This window comes from Patella vulgata, chromosome 7, assembly GCF_932274485.2.
Source record: "Patella vulgata chromosome 7, xgPatVulg1.2, whole genome shotgun sequence".
NCBI lineage: Eukaryota > Metazoa > Mollusca > Gastropoda > Patellidae > Patella > Patella vulgata.
The window spans coordinates 5,707,183-5,719,595 of record NC_065885.2 but is presented as its reverse complement, the minus strand read 5'-3'; the positions used below and the strand labels follow the sequence as shown (position 1 = coordinate 5,719,595).

The 12,413-nt window shown below is 39.6% G+C and overlaps 1 long non-coding RNA gene across 2 annotated transcripts; it reads left to right on the top strand.

The window, feature by feature from the left end:
• The first annotated feature begins 4,174 nt into the window (after positions 1-4,174).
• Positions 4,175-8,979, top strand: LOC126827017 (uncharacterized). Of its 2 annotated transcripts, none has more exons than XR_008788886.1 (4): positions 4,175-4,436; positions 5,445-5,572; positions 7,584-7,744; positions 8,704-8,979. It is a non-coding gene; the product is annotated as an uncharacterized LOC126827017 (long non-coding RNA). The 2 variants fall into 2 exon arrangements; XR_007682544.2 differs by having other exon boundaries at positions 5,445-5,586.
• Positions 8,980-12,413: the final 3,434 nt, after the last annotated feature.

The window sequence follows — 12,413 nt, the reverse complement described above, 5'->3', positions numbered from 1 at the left end:
AGCTAGATTAGCTCAAAAGTGTACCACATGAAAATGGTACAGCAGTGTACCGTACATCTCCAAGTATTACAAAAACACTCTGACAGACATTTCTAGTGGTGGGGTACCCCCGACAGAGTTATGTAATTGCCAGACCACAGCTAGGCTAGATTACCTGAAATCTGAACTACTTAAAACTGCTTGGAAGTTGTTCAGCATCACCACATGAATCAAGAATGATCACTGCCAGACAATTTGTGCGGTGGGTTACCCCGACAGACACGACGAAAATACCACGCCCCCCCCCCCAACTAGACTACATTAGCTGAAGTCCGTACCACCTAAAAGTGCTTGGAAGTTGTTCAGCACCACCACAGGGATCATGAATTACCACTGCCATACAGATATTGCGGTGGGATACCCCTGGAAGAAACGCACAAAATGCCCCGCCCCGCAACTAGGCTAGATTAGCTGAAATATGTACCACTTATAACTGCTGGTTTCGATAAATTCAAGGAGGTATACATTTCATGGAAAGTAGGAGCAAAGAATTAGGAAATCATGAATGATCACTGCCAAACAGATTGTACGGTGGGTAACCCCTAACAGACACGCCCAAAATGACACGCCTCGCAATTAGGCTAGAGTGGCTGAAGTGTGTACCACTTAAAACTGCTTGGAAATTGTTCAGCACCCCAGGGATCACACTGCCCATTGCTAGAGAGTTTGTTTGGTGGGGTTCTCCCAAGAGACACGACAGCCAAGCGCCCCTCCCAAAAATCCGGCTTTATCAGCTGGGTCAGACTTATTGAGAATTCTAGGTATTACATTTTTTCATGAGTATGTAATATCTATTAAAGATTAAGTAATTGTATGAAGAATAATAAGTAGTGGTTCAACTCGGTGACCACTGACATACGAACCATAAAGTCCAGTTGCCAAACCCCATTTTAAGCCTTGACACGGAAATATAGCCCACCTAATGTTTATTGGTGGATTATATATTTTCTATATGTGTAGATTCAGAATTGGGGAAATTTATATATTCAAGATGGCTGACATGAGGCGGTTTCTGGTTATTTAGTGTGGTAAAATATGTGGCAGCTGCTCTCGGACCTCGGTTTGAATATGTTTCTAGAATAAGTCTACCTGCTGAATCCAATGAGCTAGGGTATTCCTCCTGAAAGTGATGGCTAAATCCGCTAGAGGGCCAAATTAAAAATAGAGGCTCATTTTAGAGGGAAACTCATAAGGTTCACTAAAAAGATGTGCAATATATTGAAATTTAGGTTTTGAGTGGATTATATGTCTTTAATATGTGTAGATTCAGAATCTGGGTAATGCCACCCTGGCACCCTTTGGAAAATTTAAATATTCAAGATGGCCGACATGAGACATTTTCTGGTTATTTACATTAATTTAGTTGGGTAAAAGTTGGGACAGATTCTCTCGGACCTCGGTATGACGCTGGTTTCTATCGTAATTTGAATCCAATGAATTTTGCTATTCATCCTAAAAGTGATGGCTAATTCCGCTAGGGGGCCAAATTCAAAATGTAGGCTTATTTTGGAGGGAAACCCATATCGTCCCCTAACAAAGGTGTGCAGTATATTAAAATATAGGTTTTCAGTGTCAGTTACTTCAGATATAAACATAAAAACATATTCCGACCAAAAGGTATTCCAGGTTGAGGTCATATTCAAAGTGGCGGCCGTTTTTCGCGAGACATAACGAAGTTAGTAATGTTTTAAACTATAAGTTTTCTGATTCGCCGAATTCATAGAGCGAATTGTCAAGCATACATTATGATTCACTATGACACCCTCTCTACCAAACAAAACAGAGGAAGAAGGGATGGAAAATGTTTGCCAACCTCAACTTTACCGGCGCATATGAGTGACCCAATAACTGTCAAGAAAAGGTTCACCCCCGTTGCACGATAATGATGAAAGCGGAAGAATCAGACTGTTATACTGATTCAAGTATTCCAGTGATTCAAGCGAGCGTAAGTTAGACTTTTACATGAGGTTCGACAAGCCCCAGTTAGCTTTTATAAACATTTGCTTTCGACTCACGATGGCCCGATGGTTGATTCTGTATAATTTGTGTCCTTATAAGAATACAAGGGACAGAATATCATCGGATTGGAATACCTTTTGGTCGAAACATGTTTTTTTATGTTTATATTTGAAGTAATTGACAACGAAAACCTATATTTCAATATATTACACGCCCTTTTATGGAACATTATGAGTTTCCTTCAAAAATGAGTCCCCATTGTGAATTTGGCTTCCTACTGGAATTAGCAGTCACTTTTAGGAGGAACACCCAAACTCGTCGGATTCAATGGGTCAAATTCTTATAGAAACTACCTTCATACCAAGGTTCGAGAGAATCTCTCCCGAATTTTACCCCACTAAATTAAAGTAAATAACCAGAAAATGTCTCATGACGGTCATCTTGAATATTAAAATTTCCCCAGAGTGGCATCAGCCTTCAGCTTATGTAGCCTTGTTGCGGGGCGTGACATTTTGGGCTTTTTGTTATTGGTACCCCACGAACAAACTGTCTTGTAGTGGCCATTCTTGATTCCTGTGGTGGCGCTGAATAACCTCCAGTTTTAGGTGGTACCGACTTCAGCTAATCCAGCCTAGTTTCGGGGCGTGGCAATTTGGCCGGTCATCAAGGTTACCCTACCGCAAAATCTGTCTGGAAGTGGTAATCCATGATTCCTGAGGTTTTGCCGAACAACGTCCAATTAATTGTAGATCGTACGGACTTCAACTAGTCTAGCCTAGTTGGGGGAGGGGGGGGGTCGTGGTATTTTGGGTGTGTCTGTCTGACTGTGGTCATTCTTGATTGATGTGGTAGTGCTGAACAACTTCCAATCAGTTTTAGGTAGTACGGGCTTCAGCTAGACTAGCCTAGTTGGGGGCGTGGCATTTTTGGCGTGTCTGTTAGTGTTAGGGGTAACCCACCGCACAAACTGCCTGGCAGTGATCATTCATGATTCCTGTGGTGCTGAACAACTTCCAAGCAGTTTTAGGTGGTACGGGCTTCAGCTAATCTAGCCTAGGTGGGGAGGGGCGGGGCTGGCATTTTGGGCATGTGCGTTAGGGGTAGCCCACCGCACAAACTGTCTGGCAGTGATCACTCATTATTCCTGTGGTGCTGAATGACTTCCAAGCAGTTTTAGGCGGTACGGATTTAAGCTAATCTAGACTAGCTGGGTGGCGTGGCATATTGGGTGTTCTGTTAGGGGTAACCCACCGCACAAATTGTCTGGCAGTGATCATTCTTGATTCCTGTTGTGATGCTGAACAACTTCCAAGCAGTTTTAAGTGGTACAGATTTCAGCTAATCTAGTCTAGCTGTGGTCTGGCAATTACATAACTCTGTCGTGGGTACCCCACCACTAGAAATGTCTGTCAGAGTGTTTTTGTAATACTTGAAGATGTACGGTACACTGCTGTATACCCAGTATCGACGCCCTCACAGCCACACCCACCACCAGATACCCGGCAGACTTACATTTTGATGATACCAGATATGCATGCTTTGATACCATATACGCGAAAATTGGTACCCTTTTCATCTAGGCTAACCTCCTGGGCTCCCGGTCTATTGGGAAACCGGGACCTGCATTTAAATGAAAGGTGTGTGAGCCATATTTACGATCTGCCCTAACCTACATGGCAGTTGGGTGGTCTAGTGGTTTAACACGTGCGCGTAAAATCATAATGCTGTCATTGAATCAAGCGGCGTGGTTGCAAATAACCGCTTGTACGTAACAAGGAGTAGGGTCGCCTGTCCAACCTTATGGGTTTTCTCCGGCTAATCCGGTTTCGATCCTCATACAGTTAAAAGATCCCACGCGCAAGTGAATTATTGAAATAAAATTAAAGCATATGCTAGTCCCGAAATGACCTCGTTTGTGTCGAGTTGGCGTTAAACTCTGTTACACTCTCTCTCTCTCTCACTCCATCTCTCTCGTCTCTCTTTCTCTGAATAGCAGACAACGTGACCTAATTCAATATACACAGTGTATGAAATTTTCATAACAACATATGTGTGAGTGTACTGGACCGATTAATGTCGGTTTTATTTAATAAAACAAATAGAATGCGATCACGTGATCAATGTCTGTATTGTGATATATGTCTAAACATTAATCAATACAGGGATGTTTTAACAACAGGATGAATCTTCAGTACTGGACCGCGATGTTTTAAAAAAAAATGACTATCTTCAACGAAAAACAACTGGACAGATTATTGTACGTTTTATTGAACACATAGATGTATCCATTTTGTGAATTTGTTGAAGACTATATTCGTGTGATTTAATTCTAGTTTTACCTGGTTAACTATAACCTATGTAATCGAATCAATATTTAGTAATGGCCGCGGCGTTCAATGTAACGCTGTATCTATCCTGTTTATTGTCGTCTATACAAGGTAAAGATTTATGTTTAGTCAAGACCTAGCTTGTTCACAATGTTGGATCTAGCAGGTTCATAATGTTAGACCTAGTAGGTTCATAGTTCGAAGAAATCCGTTTAAAATTTACGACGTTTCAGACAGTAGTATATTCATGTTAGACCTAGTCGGTTCATAATGTTAGTAATATAGAACAGTTTGAATTTTATTTGGCAATTATGGCCAACATGTTTGGCCGTTATGACCTAAATGATTGATCCGTTATTAAACTAGATGTATGTATTGATAATTCCTGCCACTAAACGATTCAAACACAATATTCTGGTTGTTGTATCAAGGTTAGCTTGCCGTAACCTTCCGAGGTAGACACATATTATAAATGGCCGGGGATAATTCAGTTCAAGAACGTTTAATCGAATGTCCACAACGAACTCCATATTCCCGAATCAATCCCTCCTTTTCAATGCTGTACGTAGATCGAAAAGTTGGGGTTTTAACGGAGTGTGTCTATTTTTATCGTTTAAGTGTGAAAGTCTAGAAAATGAAATGGGGTTTAACGTCCTACTTTTATGCTCCGGCTGGGGTAATGGAGACTGGCAAACGCCATACAGTGTGCTACGAGGGAAGTTTTGCCCGGACAGCGGCGCTACGACCTACACTTATATCGAATTCCAACTTCCAAGGATCTTTTACGTGCACGCCAATGTGTACACGGGCCTCGATTTTTCGTCCCATCCGAACGACTAGACAGCTGTCCTTATCAGCCCCCACTTCCTGCACCGCTGACAAGGGGAAGCCACGCCGTAAAATCCAGATGAACTTTCTCGGTAAACACCGGCATCGAACCCGCGACCTCAAGGCTAGCGAGCCAGCGTCTTAGTTATATCCAGATTATTGAAACAAAAATACGTAATATGACAGAATGTCTTTTTGATCAGGGATCTCCCTTTAAAGTTCGATTAAATGTTTTAAACGATGGTGAAAATATATAGTGTTTACAAATTTAATTTGTATTTTGTGTTTTAGTTCAAGTTGTTACAGCCGCGCTCTGTACCTATAATTTGTATGGTCGGTATGATACCTACATCGGCTCAAGCTACAGGTTTTGTACTGGTGGATGCTGTACTACCGGAAACCACGCCCGTCTTAAAAACGTATGCTGTGATACGTATGTCGTTGTTTTATTTGGTCTTTTATAGTTCTTAGTTGAATTCAAATAATAAAACGTGGCAAGGAGTAGGGTCGCCTGTCCAACCTCGTGGGTTTTCTCCGGGTCCTCCGGTTTCCTCCCACTGCTAAAGACCCCTACGCACAAGCGAATTATGTAAATAAAATTAAACCATATGTTAGTCCCGAAATGACCTAGTTTGTGTCGAGTGGACGTTAAACCCCATTTTCTCTCTCTCTCTCTCTCTCTCTCTCTCTCTCTCTCTCTCTCTCTCTCTCTCTCAAATAATAAATATTTTTTTTAGTTATCTCCCTTGATACCGAAGTGCAGTTTTGATGTTCGACCATAACTTGTAACGTGGACGGGAAATCTTCCTTTGTTCTTTTCGTTGTCCCTCTAGCAGATTGGCTGGAGCATAACCGTGCAATAACTAGTCATTTTCAATGATATTGCACACTTTTTCTAGTTTACGCCAGGTTTAGTAGAAATCATATAGAGAAGTGGGGTAGGTTATCTGTGCAATAACAACGAGCATGTTGAGCAGGTGTCAATGTTACAAGTCATTTATAGCACGCTCCATTCGTTAACTGGTTTAACCCCTCGGCCTACGGCCTCTGTGGTTAAAAATGTTAACTCACGAAAGCCTGTAACACTATCTTAGTGATAACAGAGATCAGTTTCGCACATAAATGGTTTATTTACATTGGAACAGAATATCAAACACAGCTACATACATACGACAACAATACAGGAACTTAAACTATACAGAAACTAGACTACGACAGGAACACACCAGGACGGTACATAACTATATTAAATCCACCATTCCGCCCCCCTGTCAAGGCAGCGGCTGAACTCTGTGAGTCTATGCACTCTTCCAAGCCTCTCTTCTAGCCCCACCCTTCTCTAGTCGCCTGTCTAACTATCAGCAAACTCCTAGTTATATAGGGTCTGACAATAGGGAAAATAGACAAAACTCATGATCATATATGGAATTGTCTTCTTATCACGTCATGGTATAATTACTGACAAGTGCGTATTCCTTTTAGTCAGGTCAAAATACAGTTTAACTCCCCCCCCCCCCCCCAAAAAAAAAAAGAATTGCTAAAAAAGGTTTCTCAACTGATTCTGGCAGGGTTTAGTGTACTTTATATCATACTAAAAGTTTACCAAAGTAGGACCCCCGGAAAAGTTTTTTTTTCAAGATGGCGTCAAAGATGGCCACCGAAACGTCTTAATGATCATAATTATGTAACTATCAACTCAAATTTGATGATCTTGGGGTCTAGTCCTAGGTTTTGGGGGGCAAAGAACTCATGAAGATCATTAAAAATGATGTTGGTTTGTTATGTCAAAAATGGGCGCCATCACCCCCAAATGACCGCTAGTCCATAACTATTGACTCAAATTTGATGATCTTGATGTCTATCCCCAGTTTTTGGGGACAAGGAACATATTAAGACAACTTTGGATGTCACTGAGCTGTTCAATCATTACGAAATTGGTATTTTCCATATATTGACCCGACTATTTGAAGTCATGCCAAGTTGTACACAGATCATGTGTAGCGTGAATTAATTACATGTTTAATTACAACACAGACAGTTCGTGCCTTAACAGAAGTATATATAGAGTTGAAAAGTCAATATTATATATACTATCAAAAACCAGCTGTAGATCAATAAGTTCAATTTGATAAGAGTTATAGATCACTTTGTCACAAGCCGTGCTATATATATAACATATAATTCTAAACGTAAACGAGAGAAAATGAAATTGGTATGTAAAGTGGTCATGCTATCAATATAACTATAAGGTAGTAATAAATAAATACGCAAGTAGTACGATAGTATTATTTTAGTTATCCCTATGATTGGAGTTTCAGCCCAGTGTCATGGTTGTTAAAGATAGCCTATATGCCTTCAATTGTAGGACTATGGAGAATATATCACATCATTTTCTGTTTACACTGGGAAATACAAATATCTGTTTTTCAGATCCATTACCAATGCCACCATAGGAATAGTACTGGGTGTAGTGGTATTAATTATCACGATCATTGTGGTGATACTTATTATTGTATATTCTTTCCGTAAACGACAACAAGCCACCCAGGGTCATGTTATTACAGCGCCAAACACAGCTGTGGTATATTCTAGTAAGTATATTGAACAAATAGGTTAAAGTAGCTAAGTCTCTAACTCAATATCAACCACCAAAGTCTTCCACATTGAAATCAGGAATTGTTTGTCAATTTAAATCAACATTGATCTTGTGATCATACCGGGAAAAGATAGGCTTCTGATATCCAATGTAAGACAAAAGTATCATTTGACCATTGGTACACCAATCGTTTACAATAATGCATTTAAGTGTCATTTGTAACAAGGTACTCGATGAATGAGGCTAGACATATTCCTTTAAAGAATCGTCTCTGAATTCTATCCATTCTTGTCTCAGCCTTCGTTTTGATTACCCCAAAGGCCGATATTTAATTTGGAACAAACAGGATAATCAGCAATGGTAAGTTTGGCCGACGAATTACTTACAGATCTTGAATATTTTCGTAAGGCAATAAAACATTTTAAATTATTCCACGTGCCATTCATTTCAGCCATGAAATTAAATGGGGTTTAACGTTCTACGTTTGTGCACCGACTGGGCTAATAAAGATTCTATGAAGGACACTTTGCTCGGATTGTCAAGGGTTCTTTTACGTGCACGCCAACGTGCACACGGGACCTCTTACCGACGGTCTTATGCTAGGTTGCCACTATTACGATTCGTGCTACGATTGAAATCATGGTTTTAATCGTGGAGTAATCGTAGTGATACTGTCAGGTCTTATTATATATTGAGGTCAGTCGTAGCAATCGTGTTGATCGTATCGAAACGTATCCAAACGTACCAAATCGTAGACTCAATGGGGATAATCCTACCGTAACGCATTAGACGAGATCATGTCAGCTGTGTTATACGAGACATTGGCTCCTTCCTCTCAACGGGTAGCTGTTTAATTAAAACATGACATACTCTCATATCAGTTATTTAAACATGTAAACATTAGGATAGCAGTGTGTTTATTAATTATATAGAACCATATTTTTTATCTTGCAGATAATATCCAAACAACTACGATGCATCCAGGGGTTGGTTACCCTCTACAACAAGGAAGCAATAGCTCATCGTCGCTCCCAACTGGACATTCTGCTAATCCATCATCTTATGCTATTGATACCTCACCTAGACAAGTTAAGAAGGGCTTCGATACACATGTCAACATGAATTAGTTATGATTTAGAGTTGTTACTAACTGTATATAGATAAGAGTTATTAACTGTATATAGTTAGAATTATTATTTTTGATATTTTTTTCCGGTGATGTAGAATCTTAAGAAGCCTTCTCGGATACATTAATGCATAGAAACCTTCACCGTCTGTAGTTATGTACAACTACCTTCCACGGTGATTAAATCCCACATCCCCACTCAGTCATAGACTTGCATGTTGTAGATTCTGAGTGATTTCTTACCCAGCCCATCCTGCTGTAAACCTACTATAAACAATAACACGTGAACCACTTGAGAAGTGCTTTTTACGATAAAGATTTTTGGTATATAATAGGTTCAAAGCGGCGAGAATATTCATTCACTTGAGACACTTGTTCGGATAAGCTGGTGATTTGGCGACGAAAAGTATCTGGTCAGCTCTATTTGTGAAATACTGCCCGGCTGCATTTCCGGCAGTCTATTTCACAAAATATCGTGGCGAAAATATTCATTCACTTTGATTCATTCACTCCGTCCGTTTGACACCTTCCTCTCTGGTCGGATAAACTAGTGATTTGGCGACAGACGGTATCTGGTAAGCTCTATTTATCTCGACGATCAGTGCTGAAATACTGCCCGACTGCATTTGCGGCAGTCTACTTTTCAAATTCTCGGGGGCTTTGTTGGGGTTCGCAAGTCCGTTCATTTAACACTTTCCTCTCTGGGGTCGGATAGACTAGTGATCAGGCGACAGACGGCATCTGATCAGCTCTATTTATCTCTACAATCGTGCCTAAATACTGCCAGACAGCATTTCCGACAGTCTATTTTTCAAAATTTTCTGGGGGATTCCCTACTTTGGCGCTCGTAAGTGGGCTTCGTCGAGGTTCGGTCGTTTGACACTTTATCTCAACGATCAGTGCCTGAAATACTGCCAGGCTGCATTTCCGGCAGCCTGTTTTTCTAAACTTTCTGGGGGAGGTCCACCTACCCGTAGTTGTAGCTCGTGCCTTTGCCCCCTTAACCTTGGACTTTGCCTCAGCTTTGCCCCTCCAACCACCGGCGGCTGGTGCCACCACTGTGTGAAAGTTACTTTTATTTAACCGTAAAACTCTGTTGTTAGTTGTCGCTTTAGTTAGTTTAGAAGTTACATTGTTGCTAGCTCTAAATACGCAGAAAAAAAATTTGAGACTGGAAATTAATTGAACGAAATGTATTTTCCCTAGTCTCGATTAACCAGACGTGTATGATTAAAATAAAATTTTAGGGCGCTGCGAATTTGTGTCAAATTTAATAGGAGGATGTGCCATTATGGCTATGTCATTATTCGTGTTTAGTATGCTTATGCTTTCGCGCGTAAAAACTGCATTTGCAATTTCTAACATGGTGGTTACAAAACGTTTCAGTTATCATAAATTCAGCAACAACTCATTTTTCTAGAACTGAAATATAACTAAAAAGGCGCGTATTGACTGTTTAGTAATTATTAAAAATATGAAAACGCGACACGATGCGTAAATTGTGCGCCTTACTTTCAAGAACAATAGCTATAAAATAGAAATTTCCAGATTGATACATAATACGACACAACCAACTATTTAGTGGTAATTCAAACACAAAGGATATATTTAAACTTAAAGGAGCTAAATCGCTAATATTTTGGACCTAGAAATTGGCACAAATGAGTCGCAACACATATAATAATGTAATATGAATTTATATAAAATGTTTTACATTCAATCGTGTCCGTTTTACTGTGAATTGTCATCAGTTAGGTTCGGCGAAATACGCCAAAAGTCTCAGTCGCAAGTCAGTTTAAAGCGTCTGGTTATTCCAGTCAACACCGATATTATTTATTGCGCATGCTCTCCAAATTAATCTAACATTTCACTAACAGATCCTTATTGCAGAACTTCCAATTTATTATGTAGTCATTTTCATACCGGTTGTTTTTAATAACAGAATTTTCCCGTCATATAACAGATCAAATAATTTTTCGAGACACATTGTAGGAGTCGCATTTTTGACTTCTAAGTAGATTCTTATACCGAATTACGGATGCAGTGATAGACATTTGGACCACTGCTGCCGAACCGATTTAAAAATGCTTTCGTGTGCTCTGTTTTTGATGTGTATAATTTTTATATTTGTGATATATTATTTGAAACAAAATAGGATTATGATAAAGGATATTTACCATCTATAATATGGGTACGGCAAGCACTCTCTACATATTGCGTTTGTAAACCACGAAATTCCCCTTATTAGAAAGTTTTAACTATAGTCTGTTGCATGTAAACGTTAAAAGAAAATCAGCTCAAGGTAACTGATGAATACAGACAACCTATCTCTCTCTAACTAAGGGCTGCGCACGCGTACAAATGTTAAATTCAATCGTTAATTATACATACATAAAAAACGAAGAATCCCAACTGCGGAAATTAAGAATTCGTTTTTCAGAGCAAAATTTGAAACTTTGATGTGACCAAGAAACATAACCCTTTTTGATGAAAAAATCTGCCGCTGTAACGCTTCTTGGGCGATCAACTTTTCCAGATATTAGAAAGTCCTATTCAATTGGTTAAATCACACAAATATCCAACTTAGCAATAGTTTAATTGTTCATGAATGTTGATTTTAATGGTAAGTCTTATCATATTTGTTAAAATAAGCCCCAAATTAAGCTCGTTTATTGGATTTTTGGTCTATTCTTTGAAATCGAAAAGTTTGAACCTCCGGCCCCTCTCTTTCCAGGAACCTGTTGCCGAAAATTGACAAATTTGGAAACCAGAATTTGTCATCTATCTCACGGCCTCAAAAAGGGATAGCAAAGCAGACAATGTCAAGACTTCAATACTACTGTTAAGTACTACACAGGTAAACAAGGTAGCGAGAAGTATAATAATTTTGCTGGGGACATTACTGATGATAATAAGAAGCTACTGGGGACATTACTGATGATAATAAGAAGCTACTGGGGACATTACTGATGATAATAAGAAGCTACTGGGGACATTACTGATGATAATAAGAAGCTAGACCCGCTTTTACAAAGGTTTGATACTCGTGCTCAACCCAGGAAAAATCTCACAATTCTCAGAAATAGAATTCTAACCTGTCGTCAGTCCGAAAGTGAAAGCTTTGATAATTTTACCACATAATTGAGAAAAAGAGCCGCTCAGTGTGAACTGGTCAAAGCATAGGCGTATGTGCTTGATGAATGTTAGGGGGTGGGACGGAAGCTCAAATGCCCGAAACAAATTCGGGTTACACTTATAGATTTAATAAATGTCTATATTGTGGTGAAAGTCATGTTCGTGGTAACTGCCCAGCATATGGTAAATAGAGACTTTTGGCAAGCGGAATTTTTCACATCCGTATCACGCATCTTCCATTTCGACTCAACAGTAATTTTTTGTTTCACTAATGAATCATTTCATCCTAGCGCGAACCTTATGTAGAACTAGCAAGAGGTATGTGGCTCTTGCCACGTTTAGGCTGTTAGGTTTGAGTTAGAAAGGATATTAAACCCAGACCGTGGATAATTTAATAACTCGA